At 41.9% G+C, this 15,480-nt stretch overlaps 1 protein-coding gene and 1 long non-coding RNA gene across 7 annotated transcripts in view; one reads left to right on the top strand and one right to left on the bottom strand.

Moving 5' to 3' along the window:
• The window catches only part of POU6F1 (POU class 6 homeobox 1), a 79,787-nt gene that overhangs the window by 34,273 nt on the left and 30,034 nt on the right, over positions 1-15,480 (bottom strand). For 3 of the 6 annotated variants that reach the window (XM_068267385.1, XM_068267386.1, XM_068267387.1), the window contains exon 3: positions 9,171-9,259. The gene's annotated coding sequence lies outside the window, so the exon portion shown is untranslated. Of the gene's footprint in view, positions 1-9,170; positions 9,260-10,908; positions 11,238-15,480 lie in introns of those variants that run through there. The other 3 variants (XM_068267389.1, XM_068267391.1, XM_068267388.1) reach the window with 3 other exon arrangements.
• Positions 1,682-3,291, top strand: LOC137544074 (uncharacterized). The gene is made up of 2 exons (XR_011025719.1): positions 1,682-1,745; positions 3,197-3,291. It is a non-coding gene; the product is annotated as an uncharacterized lncRNA (long non-coding RNA).

The raw sequence follows: 15,480 nt of genomic DNA, 5'->3' as shown, positions 1-15,480 counted from the left end.
TTTGGTGGGTGGGAGGGGAATAATGCACATGTTCATTTCCACTGCTTAAAGAACTGCCATGCCAGATCTTTGAATAACATCAAGGCGCAAGCGTATACAATCATGTTACTCCAGCACAGCCAAGTGATGAGTGCTTATGCTGACAAGGTGGAAGAAGGAGTGATGATGTGATGCACAACGGAATAGCTGCCAGCTGGCGGATCAAGGAGGAGAACAATGCGTTTGTTTGTCGGGGTGGCTATACACACGCTATATACTTGGATGAGTCACAGTTCTGAGCACAAGCGCATAAAGACATGTCACGTAGCTACATATAGCATGTGTACAAGGCTTCAGACGGCATTAAAGAGGAACTCCAGTGAAAATAATGTAATAAAAAAAGTGCTTCGTTTTTACAATAATTATGTATAAATGATTTAGTCAGTGTTTGCCCATTGTAAGATCTTTCCTCTCCCTGACATCACACTGTGGGAGGGGTTTCACTACAATATCAGCCATACAGAGCCCCCTGATGATCCATTTGTGAAAAGGAATAGCTTTCTCATGGGAAAGGGGGTATCATCTACTAATTGGGATGAAGTTCAATTATTGGTTACGGTTTCTCTTTAAGAGTAGCCTTATGAACCCCTACGTCTTTTTCTGTAAAAAAAAAAAAAGTGCCATTACTTGATCTACTAAGTGTGCAGGTGAAGCCTGCCCCCCTGTGGCATTATCATCAGATTTCTGAACCAACACATGGACAGGGCACCGATACTTGGGGGTACTACATTTCCAAAACCCATTTACATCATAAGCAAAGGGAGACACGCCAGGGCTTAGTGTGTAGAGTATTTTTTGAAGCGGATACCATAGAGCATAGTTTCTCAACGTGTGGTACGCGTACCCCAGGGGGTACTTCTGAGGGTTCCAGGGGGTACTCGGGCTTGATATATTTAACCAAGAATAACAAAGTTAGAGTTTTAGAAAATGATAAATCCTATTTAAACAAAGCCAAGTTAGTATTGTAGCTAATTATAAGCAATAGTAAAAGCTTGGAAATGGTTTAAAACCAATTATAATGTACTACGATTACATATATATTTGTCAAGGGGTACTTGTGATAATGTTTACTATGCTAGGGGGTACTTCGTGAGTATATGGTTTTAAAAGGGGTACATACCAATAAAATGTTGAGAAACACTGCCATAGAGGAATCAGTAAAATAGTTTTTAATGCAGTCTTACAGTTATTTCCTTCCTTAGTTGGTCAAATCGAGTCCCTTTTACAGACAAACTAAAGGTGTCCAATAACAATTCAATGTCCTGAACGATTGACAGTCCAATACGATCTTTGCAATCAATCAGAAACAATTGTTCAGGCACACCAATGGAGGGGAAAATGATAAGCAGTCCGATCAGACTAAAAGAATTGTTCCAAAATTTGGATTTGGATAGACCAATAGAATGATCGTTCTTTGACTATCCTCATTATTAACGGTAACCGATCTGATCGATTCTACAGTCAACCCTTTGGGAGGTTGTACCGTTAATGGGCACCTCAAGCCTTTTTGTTTTATTTTTGAGATGAGGCCTCCCTTAAAAGTGCCCAGTAACGGTACAATATTTAGCAAACAATCATAATTTCGATAAGATCATTTAGATTTAAAGAAAAGATCATATTTTTTTTTTTTTTTTTTCAAACTCAGCCGGTATGTGACCCAGATATGACCATGTGACAGCTGTGAAGCCATCATACGTGGGTCTCAGGTCTGCATCATAGTTTGATTTTCTTTCCTCTCCTCCCCCCCTCCCTCACTCCATCATCACTACAATATATCAAATATTCCACCAGTGGCTCAGGTCAAACTATTTATAGTAAGAGAGAGAAAAAAAGAAAGTAAGAAAAACAAAAAAAAAACACAAGCACCAGCAAAAAACAAACTCCACCTACCCATCTTAACATTAAGTGGTTAATATCCCTTTCCGACCACCTACTTATTTTATGGACATGCCCTCCATGCATGAGCCATCAGGGCCGGACCAAGCCAATGGAGGGGACAGGCCTCATGCACAAACAGGTCACATATCTAAGCTGAGAAGCAAAGCAATTACTCTTATTTCACCTTTCATACACATTCATATAAGTGCCTTCTATACTTCAACATATATCTATGCATCTGCACATTCATCCATCCATTTATCCTTACAATTTCAGTTGGTAATATAGTGGTTATTTGGTTCTTTTCTCCTCATCCCCTCCACCTCAAATACTCAACTACATATTATATGTTACTTATTTTTTCCCATGCAATTTTCCATTCCTCCATTTGTTTGTTGGTGCCAGCATCTTCCACACAGCCCTCGCCACCTTGCAAAAAATCTGACATCATCCATATCCACTCTTCCATACTGGGAGCTTCGGGGTTCTTCCAGGATTTTGCTATAAGTTTCCTGGCCACAATTGCTGCAGGGATTACTAGTTTATTTGCATGTCTAAAGCGGTCAGGTTCCATGCAACTCAACAGAGCGGTACTGGGATGAAAAGGGGAAGGAAGTTTAATTAAATCTCCTATCTCTCTCCAAAAGTTCTGTATAACCGGGCACGACCACCACATATGCATATGTGAACCAAACGCAGTAAGACATCTCCAACAGTTCCAATTTCCGCCTTTAAATTTAGCCATCTTAGAGGGTGTGAAGTACCATCTCGTCATGAGTTTATAATTAACAAGTTGAAATGAGGTATAGCTGGGGGTCCAAATTTCCTGGAATACTGCTCCCCAATCCAAGTTTTGGATATGATTTAGGTCTTGTTCCCAGCTTCTACAGAACTTAGGTAGAGGATCAGTTTGACAACTGTCAAGAAAAAAAATATAAATTTGCTGTCATTCCCTTCCCCACCCTCGAATGAAGAAAACACTTTTCATAAATATTTATGGTTTTACTTATATTATCCTTATGTTTGGAAAGGTAGCTCCTGACCTGGAAGCTCCACAGCCCATTATCCATTCTGACCATGTTATAAATCTCCCTCAATGTGGAATCTCTGTGGCCAACCAAGTCTAGGATTCTAACATCTCGTGGGAGCCCACATTCCTTGAGCCACCCTGAAGTTAAGCCAGGTTGAAAATCTGGGTTATTGCGTAGAGTGGTTAGTAATGATATTTTATTGCTCTTTGACATAGATCTTATAACTTCCATGTGGGTTTTAATTGCAGGTGCTAATAATGGATGGCTGATAGAAGGGAGGAGTTTTGCTACCGTGTGGGGGTGCCATGAATCCAACATATCGTAATTAAACAGACTTCTTTCATATGTTGTCCAGAATCTCTTCGGGTCGCACATCCTGAGATCTAAAATTCTTTGCAATTGGAAACATTGGGCATATCGTTTAATATTTGGTGCCCCCATTCCTCCCAATTTCTTATGCCTGCTTATTATCTTATATGAAATTCTGCGGTTTGGTGTTCTCCATATGAAATTTTGAAATATATTGTTCCAGACATTATACCAATTCCTTTGGATGTTTATTGGCAAATTTTGTACTGTAAATATTATTTTAGGAAGAATTTTCATTTTTATAAAGTTGATTTTCCCAATTGTATTAAATTGGGCATTTTTCATTTTACTCAGTATCTTCTCACAATCTTTTTGCACTGGTGTATAATTATGTTTGAATAGATCATTGAAATCACTACATAAGTTGATACCGAGATATTTAATATGAGAATTGGTATAATGAATGCCATACCTTAGTTGTAGGGTACTCAATATTTCGGCGGGACTTTTTATGTTTAATACTGTAGTTTTAGAATTGTTTACTTTATAGTTCGAGTATTTGGAAAATTCAGTTATTATTTTATTTGCTTCTTCGAAAGAGGTCAGGGGATTGGTTAATGTCAAAAGAAGGTCGTCCGCGTATGCTAGTAGTTTACTTTCATAGTTACCTATATGCCACCCAGATATCTCCCTGTCAGAATGGATCATGCGTATTAACACTTCTATGCCTAAATTGAATATTAGAGATTGGACATCCCTGCCTCACGCCGTTCCCCAAAGGGAAGGAGTGTGTCAAGGTACCGTTGATTTTTACTCTGGCTGTTTGGTTTAAATATAGATTTTTGATTCGTTTGATAAAGATGGGACCAATACCATAGTGTTCTAAAGTTGTGTAGATAAATGGTCTTGAAATACGGTCAAACGCCTTTTCAGCGTCAATGGCCGCTAAGATGGCATCTTCATTACGAATTTTTGCGTTATATATAAAGTTTATTGCTGCTGAAATATTATCCGATAGTCTGCCCGATTTTCTAAAACCCATCTGCTCCTTCCCCAGTAGCTGATCTAACACCTTTTCCAGTCTTAATGTTAGAATTTTTGAATATATTTTAACATCAATATTAATTACCGAAATGGGACGATAGTTGCTACACTGTAGGGGATCTTTACCTTCTTTATGTATTAGGGTGATTGTGGCCTGATTTGATTCTCTAGAAAAGGTCTCACTTTCATCCAGATTATTAATCATTAAACAATAGTCAGGTGCTATCTCCTCTATGAATGCTTTATAGAACTCCGAGGTGAAGCCGTCGGGACCCGGACTCTTACCGATTTTAAGCAAATTTACTGCCTCTTTAAACTCTATTTCTGTTACCGGGGCATCCAGCGTATCTTTATTCTCGACTGTAATTTTTGGTAAATTTACTTGTGTAAGATACCTGTTCATATTATCCACTGGCATTTCCTGCTTTATACTATATAGCTCTGCATAATATTTCCCAAATACTTGTCCTATTTCTTGCGTGCTGTAGCTTAATTGACCGGAATTATTCTGTATTTTTTCTATGAATTGGGCTGTTGTCTTTTTTTTTGATAGCTTGGCCATACATTTTCCTGGTTTGTTACAGTTTATGACAAAATCTTTTTTGAGTTTTTTATATTCTTTACTACATTTTTCATTTAATATTTTATTTATCCTATGCCTAATTGAATTAACTTTCAAAAAATTATCCTGCTCAGGATTTTCCTTATGTGTGGCTTCCGCTATTTTGAGTTCATCCATTAAATTATCTAACTGCTTAGTTTTTTGTTTTTTAATTTTACTTGCTATTGCTATTAAGGAACCCCTTATAACACATTTAAAGGAGTCCCACATTATTTTTCCGGAGTTTACTGAACCCTGATTTTCTGCAAAGAATTGTTTAATCTGGGTCGCTACTGTCTCCTTCACTGTAGGCTCAAGCAAGACAGAGCTGTCTAATCTCCACCGCCAATCAGTCATGACATCCTTGTTCCACTTAAGGGTGAGTATCACTGGTGCATGGTCAGAATAAGTAATACTTCCTATTTTTATTTCTATTATTTCCAGAATAAATCTAATAAATCTAATCTAGTGTAGGTATTGTGTACTCCCGAATAGAAGGTATAATCTCTCACCCCAAGGTTATAAATTCTCCAGACGTCTACCATTCTATAATTTTTTAAATGTTGTGTGAGGGATGTAATTTGTTTTTTTGAAATATGGGACATACCTTTCGAGGAGTCTAGGTTGAAAAGATCATATTTAATCTATCTACTACGCCACTAAAGAATCTAACTTTCGATCATATCTCCACTATGACCATATTTATGGAAAAATCTGCCATGCAGAACCATCGGTATGGCCCAGGAGCTTCTGGGGGACTTCTACTCCGACACTATTGAACCTATTCTCTATTTATCAGTCCTGGTCTGGTATGCAGGCTCCTCTGCTAGCAACAGATACAAACTCTAGAGCAGAGGTAGGGAACCTATGGCTCCGGAGCCACATGTGGCTCTTTAGGTGGCTGCATCTGGCTCACAGACAAATCTGTAGGGGTTGATTCACTAAGCTACAATGCTCAAGCAGTGCAGCTTAGTGTGGCAGCGCAAGTAAAATTTTCAAAGTAGGCACGCTACTGCTGTAAATCAAATCACCAGACGTGGCGCTCACAGCAATGTCGCATCTATATTACAGTTTAGATGCCTAAAGCAGATATAAGCAAAACGGCACAATTCCAAATTCCACCATCCACTATGACTGAGAAACATACACCCCACAGTTTCTGTGTTTCACTGAGGATATATACATACACCACCTATCACAGAGTCAATGATCAAATAAGGTAGTCCACTTCCAAACTCCACATTAAAAACCTAAATTTCGAGAGAAGCATATACACTTGAGTCTTTATGTTTCACTGGATCAAAAATTTTCATATTCAGCATAGAATTCCTGTTTTTCCTTGTCTATGCAAAAAGTTTGACCACGTAGATGGAATAAAACACCACCACCACACCCTAAGTCAGCAACTCACCGTGTGGTGCGACCTATGATAGGTCTATTCAGGCCTTGGGACTGTTCCCTGGTTGTCCCTCACCCAGTGGCAATGGCTGTAATCTTCCTTAAGCTTGTATCCTCGTCCCATGTACCTCAATAAAAAAGGGCTCCCAATAGTGTAAAACTGCGTCTTTAATTAAAACTTTAAAATACAATTGCACTTACAGATTCCACATGGGTATTAGCGCATAGTTTCCCGGGCTCTCCCCCGTTATGCAAGCCGCTAGGCAAAGCGATCCCTTTATCTGGAGGGGCGTTACCGCCGTGCGCACGGTACCGCCAATAACCTCCTGAAAGTGCAATTGTATTTTAAAGTTTTAATTAAATTCACAGTTTTACACCATTGGGAGCCTTTTTTATTGAGGTACATGGGACGAGGATACAAGCTTATGGAAGATTACAGCCATTGCCACTGGGCGAGCCACTTTGTCCATCTGTAAAAGACCTGTGGACGCTGAGCAGGAGATGGTGGAAGGCAGATAAGAAATCACCTCATTAGACTTAATTGACCACAAACAAACCCCCATTGTACTTCAAACAGAAAATATCAGTTACAGATGAAGAATTTCACACCTAGCCTGGATAGCCAGTAGTAAAATAGCAGGGGTTTGTACTTCTGAACAATGGCAGCCCTTGCAGCTATTTGAAGCCAGGAGATGCTTAGATCCCTTTAAGGAAGATTACAGCCATTGCCACTGGGTGAGGGACGACCAGGGAACAGTCCCAAGGCCTGAATAGATCTGGCATAGGTCGCACCACACGGTGAGTTGCTGACTTAGGGTGTGCACGTGGTCAAACTTTTTGCACAGACAAGGCAAAATAGGAATGATATGCTGAATATGAAAAATTTTGATCCAGTGAAACATAGAGACTGAAGTGTATATGCTTCTCTCGAAATTTAGCTTTTTAATGTGGAGTTTGGAAGTGGACTACCTTATTTGATCATTGACTCTGTGATAGGTGGTGTATATATCCTCAGTGAAGCACAAAAACTGTGGGGTGTATGTTTCTCTGACATAGTGGATGGTGGAATTTGGAATTGCGCCGTTCTGCTTATATCTGCTTTAGGCATCTGAACTGTAATATAGATGTGACATTGCTGTGAGCGCCACCTCTGGTGATTTGTTTACATATTTTAAACAGAGTGGGCGAACCAGTTTTTCTCTCGCCTGTGTCAACGTTCTATCAGCGCGTAGTGTGTACTTGCATGCTACTGCTGTAGCATGCACTACTAACTTACTCGTGCTACCCCAACAGCTGCTCCAATTGTCTCACTGTGGACCCTGTCAGGTCCCGTGGCTTTGTAGGAAGAGATCCTCACACTTTCATTCGCCCAATAGACTGTCTGTCACTTGACAGGCAGCCAATTGGGCCAAAGTGCGGGGATCTCGTCCTACCAAGTGAATCAACCCCCAAGTCAGCTAGCTAACGTACAAGCTTTTAGTCAGTATTTCTCCTGTCTGGCTCTCGGGGGAAATTGCTGATGTTGCTGAAACCCAAGAGAAGCTGAAGACGTGTCTGACACTTACCCTGCCTGGAGGATCAAGTGTATACACATCACCATGGCAACAGGGACATGAGCCCTCTTCTGCGCATGCGCACTATGCCAGTTAGAAACATATTGTATGGCTCTCACAGAATTACATTTTAAAATATGTGGCTTTTATGGCTCTCTCTGCCAAAAAGGTTCCTGACCCCTGCTCTAGATTGTCTTCAGATCAGCGTGGAGGATCATTGGGAAACCCCTTCCCCCACTGGACCTCATCCACCACTCTAGACTGGTTTCCAGAGCAATGAGGATAGCCAACAATCACCAAGGTGACCACTTCTTAACCTATTGGGGACCGGCTGCCTAACCCCCCTTAAGGACCAGGCGAATTTGCATGTGGGGGGGGCTGTGTTTCCCCCTCTGTAGCCAGCAGCCTTTACTCACCTTCCAGGCTCCAGTGATGAGCCGCAGTGGACCCCTCCACTCCGCCCGGCATCCCCGCTCCTACTACTGCTCAGTTCTGGGTCGCGGCAATGGCAGGAAGGAGTGGATCCTCTTCTCCCCCCCCCTACCTCCGTATTAGTAACAGGGATCACTACGATCCCCCCTCGTGTGTGCACAATTGCGTCGGGAGTGGAAACGGCGGGCGGCATAAATCCTACACCGCATCAGAGTTAGGCGGCCACAAGGGTGGTGTAGGATTTACACCAGCGGTCCCCAAAAGGTTAAGCTGACTCCTATCATGTCGAAGGTTTCGGGCCATCTCCATCAGGACTTCAAGGCACAAGACACATTCTTCCCCATCAACTGTCAAACTCCTAAACTCACTCCACAACCCCTCCAAATCCCCCTTCACCACCACAATGGTCCCCTCCTTCCCCCCCCCCCCCCTTAGACTGCTGCCAAATTGTCCAGGAGTTTCCTGCTATTGATGCCCTGACAGTTTTTTGGGGTTTTGACATTTCCCATATCTATTGCTGTTACTGCTGTTATTGATTATTGCTGTTACTGTGTACTGTTTTGCTCCCTACTTTAAGTCTTGTATATTCTCTGCATGTGCCAAAAATAATTCCGGGTAGGACCCTGTTGTACTTGGCGAATACAAAGCAATTCCGATCATTTCTTTGAGGATATGATGGATAATGCGACCATTCAGGATCGACTGGGCCCATCAGCTTCTTGTTTTTGTATAATAGGATCTGAATAATCTTATCGAAAATATGATTTTTCAATGAAGAATGTACCGTTATAAGGCACCTTTAGTATTTTGCTTCCCTTTAGTATTTATTCATAGTTAAAACCAGTTCTGCATCATTACTTGCAAGAGAAAAAAAAAACAACTTACCTAGTGAAAATACCTCAGAATTCATCTTTGCAGACACACATTCCTTCTATAATTTCCATTTTGGCTGGCAGATAAAACACATTTTGAGACTGTAACAAAAATATACTGGTGATAATTTTAATGGTCAAAGGCTAAGTAATAAAAAAAAATAACATTTTCACTCTGTAACTCAGTTATTTAACCACTTGAGGACCGCAGTGTTAAAACCCCCAGGCCATTTCTCTGTTAATAGGCTACTGCAGCTTTAAGGCCTCGCTGCAGGGCCGCACAACTCGGCACACAAGTGATCCCTCCCTTTTCTCCCCACCAACAGAGCTTTCTGTTGGTGGAGTCTGATCGCTCCCCCAGTGTTTTTTTCTATATAAATATATTTTTTTTTTTTTATAAATGTACCTATTTATTTGTTTTTTTTTCTGAAATCCTTCCCCCCATCCAGCCAATCACGGCGATCGGCTGTCATAGGCTTCAGCCTATTGAACCTATTCAACGTTGAACCGTTGAACCTACTATACCTATATGATCCAATTCACTTTTTTCTCCCAAATTTTCTCCTAGGTGATATTTCACATCTTGGCAATAAAATGCCCTTTAAGCAAGCAAGAAAATGTCCAGAATTATGTTGACAGTAAATTTTAACCTAATTTTTTATTTTTTTATTCCAGAGGGCTGAAAAGTTATTTAAAACAAGATGAAAATTATATCCTAGGAGAAAAAGTTAATATGATTGGGCCCTATAAGTCTGTAGCCCTGGAATTTCAACTTCTTGACAAAAGCATGCTTGACATAGGCCTCAATTCACTAAGCTTTTCTCCTGTCTTTAATAACTCTTCTAGAGTTGTTACCATGGTGATAAGGCATGTAGTATTCAGGAAACATTTTACCTCAGGCAAACCTAAAGTTAACTCTTCTGTCTTTAAGTTAACTCTTCAATCCTTAAAATAACTCCAGAGTTAAAGACAGGCTGTTTATTAACTGCATGTGAAAATAACTACAGAGGAGGTAAAATAACTACAGAGGAGGTAAAATAACTACAGAGGAGGTAACTTAAAGGGACACTTAAGTCAAACAAAAAACATGAGTTTTACTCACCTGGGGCTTCCAATAGCCCCCTGCAGCTGTCCGGTGCCCTCGCCGTCTCCCACCGATCCTCCTGGCCCCGCCGGCAGCCACTTCCTGTTTCGGTGACAGGAGCTGACAGGCTGGGGACGCGAGTGATTCTTCACGTTCCTGGCCACAATAGTGCCATCTATGCTGCTATAGCATATATCATATACCATATAGCAGCATAGAGGGTGCTAATGAGTCTGGGAACGCGAAGAATCACTCGCGTCCCCAGCCTGTCAGCTCCTGTCACCGAAACAGGAAGTGGCTGCCGGCGGGGCCAGGAGGATCGGAGGGAGATGGCGAGGGGGCTATTGGAAGCCCTAGGTGAGTAAAACTCATTTTTTTTGTTTGACTTAAGTGTCCCTTTAAGGAATGAAGAGATAAGATAACTCTTTCTTATGTGGAGGTAAGTTTTCTCTTGCCTTATTATCTCCAGCATGATCTTAGTGAATTGAGGCCATCGTCATTTAATGTACTGTCCAACAGGTGACACTCTAGGTAGCTGCCTATTTTGCCTATGCCACAAATCCCTTACCAGCAAAAAGTACTTACTTGGCACTGACTGTGCCAATTCACTGACGAAAATGACAGTCATATCACAGCCAACACAGACTGGTGACTTCAGCTTTCTTACCTGCTTTACATATGCATATACAATTGCATCCATCCTGAAGGGTTCCTAATAGAAAATAATAGATGGGTGTGTCTGCCTGTTGCAGTCACGTGATTTGCCCAAGTGTTCAGAAAAGTAATCAGTGTTCCTTCTTTTGCAGCTATAATTAGTGTTGTCTTGGATGGACACAACTGTCTTTCAGTCCTCTTGGATATTTTATAAATCCAAAGATGGCTAGAAATCGAAATAGAATTTTAAATATCTTCCAGTTAGAAATCAAACTGTGTGGAAATCGCCTATATGTATACAGTAGTTTCCCAGGCAGCTCCATGGCAGCATAATATATGGGCAGTTTCCCTCCTGTAACTGCCAGATAGGACCACCCTAACTATAAAAGTGAGACTCCACCCCCCAGGCAGCATTTCTTTTTCCGTCCTTGCTGCCAGATAAGTGACTGCTTTTTTTCCATCTTTCCTATGGTGGTTATTTTTTTACATATATATACTTTTTTATTATATATCTTCTCTTCTGGAACCTTACCTTTACCGCTTTTTTGGTAGTCTGGTCAGTCTTTGGGCCTCCTGACCGAAGCTCTGTTCCTGGGCTCTAAATGAGCTAGTAGGTGCAGTAGTGCTGGTTTGATCTCCAGTATACCGAATATATTCATAAATTATGAATTTTTTGGTTCCCCACTTTGTCAGCATCCTCTGCTATCTGTTCGCCGCTATTCCGGCGAAATATGATGTAAATATAACATATTATTTGTTTGCCGGCTAGCTCTTGTCGGAGTGGTGTCTGGTATCCATTCTGCGCATGTGCGCAAGGCTAAAGGTCGCGGCGGCCATCTTTAGTGTGGGCATATTTGTAGATGAAGGAGGCTGTACTGCGGGCGCCATCTTTGTTGTGGGCGGTAGCATCCCTGCGTATTTAGGGGACGGTTTCTAGCCCGCCCATGTCCATATCGACTGCAATCGAGGCAGAACAGACGCTGGTGTGCTCCCACGCCGCATTGGATAGGCATTGGGCATCAGCTACAGCTTTGTAAGAGGTGGGTCCGCGCGCACGCACGCACGCACGCACGCACACACACACACACACACACACACTGTTGTGCTGCATCACCATATACAGGCACATTATAGTGTGCTAAATGCATACTTTCTGTTCTCCCATAGCTGACACTTTACTTGAAGATGGGTAAACATTCAAAAAAAGATCAGAACAAACTAAGATAAGGAAGGTAGGTTAAAAGAAGCCTTCACTCTCTGGGTAGAGAGCTGTAAATCTGAATCTGATTTCTTTCTTTCCTTGCAGTCCTCTCATAATAAAGATGATGCACATGGGTCAAGGAGGAAGCATGGGAAGTCTGCTATAAACAGTGGTTCTGACAAAAGACCTCGCTCAGAAGTACATTGCCCACCAGTCACTTCTCCAGAAGTGGGATTCAGGAAGAGGACTTTTTCATCCAGATTGGCCTCTACTTCCCCAGAATCTCCTTCTTCTCCACATAAGAAATGTACTAGAAAGACAAACAGGCCTACAGAGGATCAATGCTGGATCTGTGGGAAGGAAAAATTGCCAGATAAAATGGTCTGTGGAACTTGTCTGATAGAAATTACGGGAGAAAGCCATCATATTTCAGATGTAATTAAGCAGTCTGTCAAAGACGCTATGGCTCAGTATGGCAAAAAAAAAAATCGCTTCCTCACACCCCTTCATCGGATCGGGTCCATCCTAATCAATCAGATGTATCAGATGATACTTCAGATGTTTCGGAAGACTGGGATGCAATAGTCGATTTTGCGGCCATACCTTCTTTCATAAATCAAGTTAAAAAAGCCATAGAATGGGAAGACATTGAGGAACAAGATAGCTCTAAAAGAAAAAGATATTTCAAAAATCTTGACAAAACTCGAATTTCGTTTCCATTAATGGAGGAAATCAAGGAACTTTTTGAAGAGGAATGGGCTCAACCAACAAGAAAGTCATCGATTCGTAACCGCCTTAAAAAAAATGTACCCGTTATCTCAGAAGGATGAACCATTGGTGGACTCTTGTCCAGTCACGGACGCAGCAGTTGCGAGACTTGCGAAAAATACTACGCTACCGTTAGAAGATGCGGTTTCCTTTAAAGATGTTCAGGACCGACAGCTTGACCAGGATCTCAAGAAGGCTTGTGTGGCTGCGGCAGATTCGTCCAGACCAGCCATAGCTCTGACGTCGGTCTCCAAAGCATTGAAAACATAGGTGAATGAACTTGCGGAGGCAATATAGCAAGGTGTGGACAGAGAAGAGTTACTAGTCTCCTTGGAGAACATAAAGATGACGGCTGACTTCATGGGGGAGGCCTCCTTAGACATAATTAAAAGTTCTAGTAGATCTATGCTCTACTCCATCCTAGGTAAAAGAACACTCTGGTTAAAGTCTTGGTCAGCGGACCCTTCATCCAAGTTAACCTGGTCTCGTATTCCCTATGATGGGAAAAACTTATTCGGCCCTAAAATGGAGTCTGCTATCTCAAGGGTAACCGGGGGTAAGACTGGCTTATTACCCCAGGACAGGAAATTTTGAAGATTCAAGTGGAGTCAGCAGAGACAACAAAATTCTCAGAAATACAGGCAGCCAAGGAGTTACATGCCCACTAAACAGTATAATAGGAATTGGAGGAGTACTCAGGCTACCTTCACAAAGTCTACGAAAACCAGAACTCCTTCTTCTACAGCTAATAATGGAAAGTCCTTTTGACATATTGCCAGACCAAACTGTGCTAGTAGGGACAAGACTGTCCCTATTTGCCTCGGTTTGGGCACAGAAAATAATGGATCCTTGGGTCAACCAGATTGTGTCAGACGGTCACAGATGGTCCTTCAAAGAAAATCCACCTTTGCCCCGAGTGATAAAGACAAGAATTCCCAAAAATCCTCAAAAGAGGGAAGTTCTTCAGGAATACATTCAAAGTCTGGTTGCACAAGGAGCAGCAATTCCGATTCCTGTGGAAGAGTTGTACGAAGGCTACTATTCTCCGATATTCCTAGTTCAAAAAAAGACAAAAGATTGGAGGCCTGTCATAGACCTAAAGTCACTAAACAAATTCATCGACATACTGAAATTCAAGATGGAATCTCATCAAACAGTAATAAAGACAGTCAGAGCTGGAGATTGGATGTGCTCCCAAGATCTGAAGGACGCGCATTTTCATGTTCCTGTCGCTCCTTCATTTCAAAAATTCTTACGATTTCTCGTGGGAGGCATCCATCTCCAGTTCTGCTGTCTTCCCTTTGGCCTAGCCACTTTCCCGAGAACCTTCTCCAAGGTACTACTCACACTGGTCGCTTTACTCAGACAAGAAGGGGTAAGGCTGTTGCATTATCTGGACGACATTCTCATTCTAGCCAGAACAAAAGGACAGTTGTTAGAACATTGAGACAAAGTGATAGACAAGTTAACCAAGTTCGGCTGGATAATGAACTTCAAAAAAAGTCATCTAGATCCATCACAAAGCCTAGTATTCCTAGGAGCACTGTTCTCTACAGCCGAAGACACGGTGTCTCTTCCTGTAGAAAAGCAGAACATAATCATTCAAAGGATCACTCTAGTGCGAAAACATTCAGTTTTGACAGCCAAGCAGTGCATGAGAGTGTTAGGTCTAATGTCATCCACATTACCCCTAGTCAAATGGGCGCATTGGCACCTCAGGGAATTTCAACTCAACTTTCTAACACAATGGAGATCTCAAGACCTGAATGTAGCAATTTACATCCCGCACAAAGTTCGTCAGACACTGGATTGGTGGAGAGTCCGCGCCAATTTACAAAACTGTTACACTCTTACACCACCACTGTGGGTGACAATAACGTCAGACGCCAGCGCTCACGGTTGGGGCGCAACGATGGAGGATTGGGTGGCTCAAGGTGTATGGAGTTCACCTATGAATCATGTAGTCTCAAACATCATCGAGCTCAAAGCTGCCCACCTAGTTTTAAAAGCTTTCCTACCACAAATATCTGCAAAGCCAGTGATGCTGAGGTTAGACAGCAGAGCCACAGTATCATACATCAAAAGGCAAGGGGGGACACACAGCAAATCCTTGATGAAGGAGATGAGTCCCATAATGGCATTAGCGCAGCAAAGCCTAGCGGATTTAACGGCAGTACACATTCCAGGGATAGAGAATGTAGAAGCGGACTCCTTGTCCAGGAAGAACATCTACAACAACGAGTGGTCTCTCAACCCCAGAGTGTTTCATCTTATAGTGAGGAAATGAGAATTACCCCAAATAGTTCTATTCACGACCACTACCAACAGGAAACTAACCAACTTCTTTTCTCGATTTCCGGAGAAGGAGGCGTTGGCGACGGATGCCTTGATGCAGGACTGGTCTTTTCAGAAAGCTTATGCCTTTCCACCGACCCCTCTCATCTTCAAATTCCTTTAAAAAGTCCTGACTTCACGGGGAGAAATACTGGCTGTACTGCCCAACTGGCCGAGGAGGCCGTGGTACACGCTACTGAATCAGAATCAGATTTATTTCGCTAAGTGTGACGGATGCGGCACTTAGAATTATTTTTGGTACACATTGGCATTGGACATAGC

Source organism: Hyperolius riggenbachi, chromosome 2 (genome assembly GCF_040937935.1).
Source record: "Hyperolius riggenbachi isolate aHypRig1 chromosome 2, aHypRig1.pri, whole genome shotgun sequence".
NCBI lineage: Eukaryota > Metazoa > Chordata > Amphibia > Anura > Hyperoliidae > Hyperolius > Hyperolius riggenbachi.
Note: the sequence above shows the minus strand (reverse complement) of the source record. Positions and strands in the feature narration are given on the sequence as shown.